Below are 6,000 nucleotides of genomic sequence, written 5' to 3'. Positions count from 1 at the left end.
AAAAGTTAAGAGAGGCGGTGGGAGGTGCCCCAGAGCTGGAGCTGGAGGGTGTGGTTTGGGATTTTAATATGCTGGGAGGTGTGTGTGTGTGTGTGTATGTATGTGTTTGCGTGTGTATGTGTGTGTGTGTGTGTGTGTGTGTGTGTGTGTGTGCGTGCGGGTGACACACGAGAGGACTGGTGACAACAGCTCAGTCAGGCTCGGCGGGAAAAGCATCTATAAAAATATCATTACAGGAGACGGAGGGGAAGTTTAAAAAGTCTGCCTTTCCTCCTGGGGCAGTCGGGCTGAGAGAGACGGAGGGAGGGAAAAAAGCGGAGAGAAAGCAGAGGTCAGACAGAGAGGGGGACAAAAGGAAATGAAAGGGATAAAAGGGGATGAGAAGCTGAGGAGAGGAAGGCATGAAGAATGGAAAGAATACTGAAGAGCAGGAGGAAGGGGTGTGTTGTAGGCTGGTAGTCACTTTCCTGTGTTTTGTTGTTTCACCCTTGACTTCTCCATTTGCACTTTGACTATGTCCTTTATTCACCTCCTTTCTCAGTGTTGCGGTTCTGCACCTCCGAGAGCAGGTTGACTCCGATGTTCTGTTGATAAAGTTCAGGTTTCTTCCTCTTGGCTCGTTACAATTCAAACATTCCTCTTATGAGCCGCTGCCACAAATGTAAAACACAGAACTTCTTAGAATTCCACTTGTTTTGTTTCCATGTCCACAACAAAATTCATGAAAAAAAAAACACACACACTCGAGCAGTTGACATAGGAGAGGAAAAAAATGCTCCGTCCGTCATCTCGTTTCCAACCTCCCGCTTTTCTGCAAAGTTCAACCCTCTCTCTCTCTCTGTTAAGCCCGACCAGCTGTTGCATTTAATATTTCATTTCATTTTCAGGAGTTGTCTGCTGTCACTCTTACACACAAAAGATCCAGATATTTACAACGACCCAAGTCCTCGTGCTTTCTGTTATTTTCCCAGTTTTGCATTGTTCTGTATGGCCTGTGGTTTTGACCGAGTTCTGTGGTGACATAACATCAGCGTGATTCTATCAAAGGAGTAATTTTTTGTTTTGGGTTACTATTAGTATAGGTTAACACATTTCAATGCTAAAAAAAAAAAAACACATCTGTTTTCTCATACAATCCATTGCAGCAGTGCCATATACCCCCTCCCCCCTGTGATTGATCTGTTTTGGCTCATGTCTTTTTAAAGGCCCCTCCCTCCTGAATACCCAGTCTCCTCCGATTGGTCAGCTTGCACACGCCTGACGCAACGCTACTAACAACAACAGTTAAATCAATTCTTAAACACCAAATCAGCTGCTAGACATAAATCATGCAAATATGTGGCAGGGTGATGTAGCAAAGTCGCAGAAGGGTTAGGGTTAGTGGTTTTCATGATGAGTGTTTGATACCACTTTCACGTGTGTTTGCTAAATACGATGCTGCAGCCAACAGCAGGGTAGTGAAGCTCAAAGCAGCACTATGTAGTTTCGGGAAGAATTTGAATCAGAAGAGAAAGATCTTCATTGACTGATGTTTTATGTCTAAATCAACTACAACAATAAATTGAGCTTGAAGGACAACACAGTGTTATACAGTTTCACTTTATTGTGCATATCAAAATTTGGAGTTTGAATTTCTTCTCCAAAACTACATCACGCCCCTTTAAAAGGGGAAATACTTTATAATTTGAATCATGGGCCCAATATTTTCTTGTTTTGATGTGTAAATTATTCATATTCGGTAAAAGTTTTGGAACCCACTCCAGCAGATTGCTTCATTTGGCAGCTGTGACGCAGGTTCACCGGCTGCAATGAAAATCTGACCATCATCAACTTACATTCAGAACGAGACTTCCACTTGACGAGGCTTGTGTTTCTGGTTACAAAAATAATCGTATTATTTAACATAAAGGTCCATCTCATCTGGAATTCAATCAGCAATCTTAAGAATAGGAGCTTTAAACGTTTTCCTATTGGTATGTACAATTATGACAAAATAAGTTTGGATCACCAAGGTCTCCCCCCGCCTTTATCCAGAGTCTTAGCACACAACTACTCAGTTCTGACCCTAAAAACATAATCACTTGCAAGTTCAGGCTCACATTTCAGATATAAATATCTAAAAATCTTCATGTCAAACAGTTGACATCGGGCTGGATGGACAGATTCACACTCGTTCCGGCGGTGGTGACTGTCCCATGTTGTGGCCGCCTTGAAAAATGCAAAGAATTATGTGCTGCATGACTTAACAATGCCCTCTTCATTACCTCGTGCCTGTCCCGACTAACTGTCTCCTTATGACTCCACAAAAGAATCCCATCCTGTCACAGTGGGAACATCGGACCACTGATGAGGCCACACTTTAAACTAAGTTAACACGGCGAAGTCTCAGTTCGGTGCTGATTTTTTTCAAATGTGCGCTGGTTATTTGCAAATGGCAAATGTCTTTGGGATGGGAGAGTGGTTTGTCAACTCTGAAGGCCTGAAGCTGGAATGCCTTTAGAGATGGGTGTGGCTTCGTGTAAACAGACTTTTTACAACATCAGGTGTAAATGAGTTTATGCCATTATGCTGTAACACCTACAGCAGTGAAAAAATAAAAAGAAACCTGAGAACAATTCCATCTCAGCTAAATACCTCTTCACGAGCAAAGCTAACTTTCAGAGACGATGATGGGTCATGGGTCATAGACAAGACACCCCAAACTGCACACGCTTTATCAATACTCTATAATATGAATTTTTGATCGATGGAAGCTTTTTGCTCATACGGTTACAGTTAGTGTTATCATTGTCATCATTATGGACAGCAAGGGAAACTCTACAGCGTATATTAAGCGGGCCACATAACCAGGAAGTAAACTCAGTGGCAGCCATCTTTCACCATCTTGTTTTATTTCAAATCTACAATGATCCCAGATGTTGTTGTAAAAGGATGGAGAGTTTAAAATCGATTACAGTATACACTCATGCTTATTTAAAAAGTCTGAGATATGGTCCAGCGAGCACACCATGGACGGCTACTTCTTTTCGCAAAAAAACTGATGTGAGCTGCCACTCTGGGACTCACAGACCCTGAGGCTTGAGACACTCTTTCCAGGAAATATGTCTGAACACTTGTCATGTATCTTTTGATCTTTTATTTGAAAAGTGGGAAAATGTGTACAACAGCTGTAGCATCATTTATATTTCCTGGCACGATGTGAGGAGAATTTAAATTTCCGTTTGACTCTGATTAAACAGGGAACCTAAAAAAGGATAGATCGCCAAACTAGAGTAGTGGATGGACACTGACTAGCAAATATACCGGTGACAGATTCACGTCAGAGGCTTCTGACATGGGACTTTGAGCACTTGTTCTGCTGGCACGACATTTATTAGGATTCTCTTAAAAAGCCTCAGGGCGCCCGCTTGTGTAGCTGTGCAAGACAAGCAGGTTACCAAGGACAAAAATTCTCATTTAGACCACAAACTCTCCTTCAAAATGTTTGCACACGTTCACGTTTTGTGCACACACTCGCACACATGACGTGACGTATACACATATAACGTGTTGCGCAGGCAGGAAAGGAATTAATGGAATCAGTATGACGCATTGTGAGACTTAAAACAATGGATTCTCTTTCTCATTCGCTCGCATTCTGTTATTTCCTTGTTGGATTCTTTGCATTATAGACATCGAGCAGCGCGCACACACACACACACACACACGCACACACACACACACACACACACACACGCACACACACACACACACACACACACGCACACACACACACACAAACATTTATTCTGTCCATCACCTGAGTGTCAGCCTGCTGTTGAACATTTAAACACTGCACACACACACTCAAACGTAGTCCCACAGAGCCTGTTTAAACAACAAAGCAATCCCATCATCCCTCTGCTCCTCGGGCTACTGACCCCACCTATGACTACTCTCACCCAAACACACTTTCACGCACAAACGCACAAACAGACAGGAGTGATGGGAACAGGTTTGACCTCTCCGGCAGGTGTCAGGTGTCCACCAAACAGACAGGTAAACACACTGCAAACATTCGAGACCCACTCACACTGTATGCCACTGCAGGCACGTATCAGTTACCTGCTATTGTTGTCGACCTATAGGTGGAAACAATAAAGGTGGACACATCTCCACCCAAAAACCCCGTAATGAGGCTTTTTTAGTTCGTATCCCACCCGGGGCAGATAGATATCGTTGCTGCCTCGTGCTTTTCTGTGCAGCTTTTACCCTTAAGATTCCCTGACAGATGGTTCTGTATGAACACACACGTTTATCTCTGGAGTCTTTCATCAAAACAAAATCAGACGTTTTACCAGAAGAGGAGTGGGAGCTGTTCTCTTAATACAGATCCACCCGAAACAAACACAAAAAAGTGTAATTCTACATCTCTTTTAAGTATTGCTGTCCATGTATTATTTTATATCCATGGGTTTGATTTTGGAGTCAGTGTCAATGTTGAAAAAAAAAACAACAAACAGAATTTTATGATTAAAGAAATCTTTCATTTCAGGGGCAAGACAGACCCAGCCCACGTTGTGAAACACAGTGTTTGAGACATGTTTTCCCTTTTTTACTAAGAGTGTGTGACCCAGAAGTCAGGAGTATTGCGTAAGAAAAAGTGGAGGAGGCTCAGAGGCTGCAAATTCACATGCACAAGTCAAACATTATAATCAGTGGGCAAAGTATTAAAGACATTTATTTAGATTAAAAAATAAATAAATAAATAAATAAATTAAAAAAAAAAAACATCAAATAAGACTTAAGAATGTTAGCACTAGTAGAAGAATATAAAAGATACTTTTTCATGGAAAATTGCCTCTACTGTATTCTCATTACACAGATAAATTATCTAATATACTGTGCAAATGAGAAACATGTTAACATTGAAGTTGTTTGGAGCTACTTAAAATAATGCTGGAATGATAAACAGTTTATATATAAAAATGAATTGAATCTTGAAATTGTCATGTTTTGTGAAAACTGCAAGCAACTACTAACTAAAGGTTTGCTCTAATATTGAACATTTCCACACTGAAATGGAAAAATACTAGAACTTATGTATTTTGTATATATTTTATATATTTTCGCAAACGTTTCTAATATTGTCCAAACCAAAAGAAATACATCATGTCTTTAAAAAATGATGCGTTTCGTTTGTTTGCCTGTCGCTCTAACTTCCACTGGGGTCAAAAAGTGAGGAAGGAGACTGACATAACATGAATAAAACTTTTAAACATAACCTAGTCCGTAAACGTTTCCGAGTCAGGCGGAGAGATCACCACTGGTGGTTGCTTAACAATGGCGATAACAGCTCCTATGATCCCACATTGCCTACAATTCTCTGGTTGTTTTGATCGAGGGACTGTTAGCTGCAGGAATGGTATTCTCTGTGATCAAGGACTCCTCTAACATCCTGATTGCACAGTAAAAAAAAAGACATTTTTTTTGCTATTTTCCAAGTTGCACCTCTCTTTCCTGACCAAATCAACCAACAACGTTAGTATCTATTGATGTTTCCTTTTCGCTGTTCTGTGTTTTTAAACTGACACACTACTATTAAGCCTGTGTTTTACAAAAAGAGAGAACAAGCGTAACATCTGGCTACCTGGATCAATGTTTACAGTCGCAAAGGTGAGAAGCAGCTTTAAAATCTGTTGAAATGTCCTGAAATCCGAATGGTCGGAAGAATTTTTGAGAGCAGTTAATTTTTTTCAAATACCACCATGCAGTGGATTGTGACTCGGATGTAATGTTAACACGTGAGAGGCACAAACAGGGGGGCCGCTCTCAACATCCATTCATGCTTCCTCCAGCAAGCATGTGAGCAGTACCAAATCTGTCATGTCATGTAAATAGCAGGTGAAATATCATCTAAAAATACATTTCATATCTATTATTTTTATTCATTATTATTATTATTATCATTTTTTTTTTTGCGTTTAAGACACAATTCCTCCAAACTTTCCAAAAGGAAAT

Source organism: Acanthopagrus latus, chromosome 23 (genome assembly GCF_904848185.1).
Source record: "Acanthopagrus latus isolate v.2019 chromosome 23, fAcaLat1.1, whole genome shotgun sequence".
In the NCBI taxonomy this organism is placed as follows: domain Eukaryota; kingdom Metazoa; phylum Chordata; class Actinopteri; order Spariformes; family Sparidae; genus Acanthopagrus; species Acanthopagrus latus.
The sequence above is the reverse complement of the archived record's forward strand: the minus strand, read 5'-3'. Positions refer to the sequence as shown.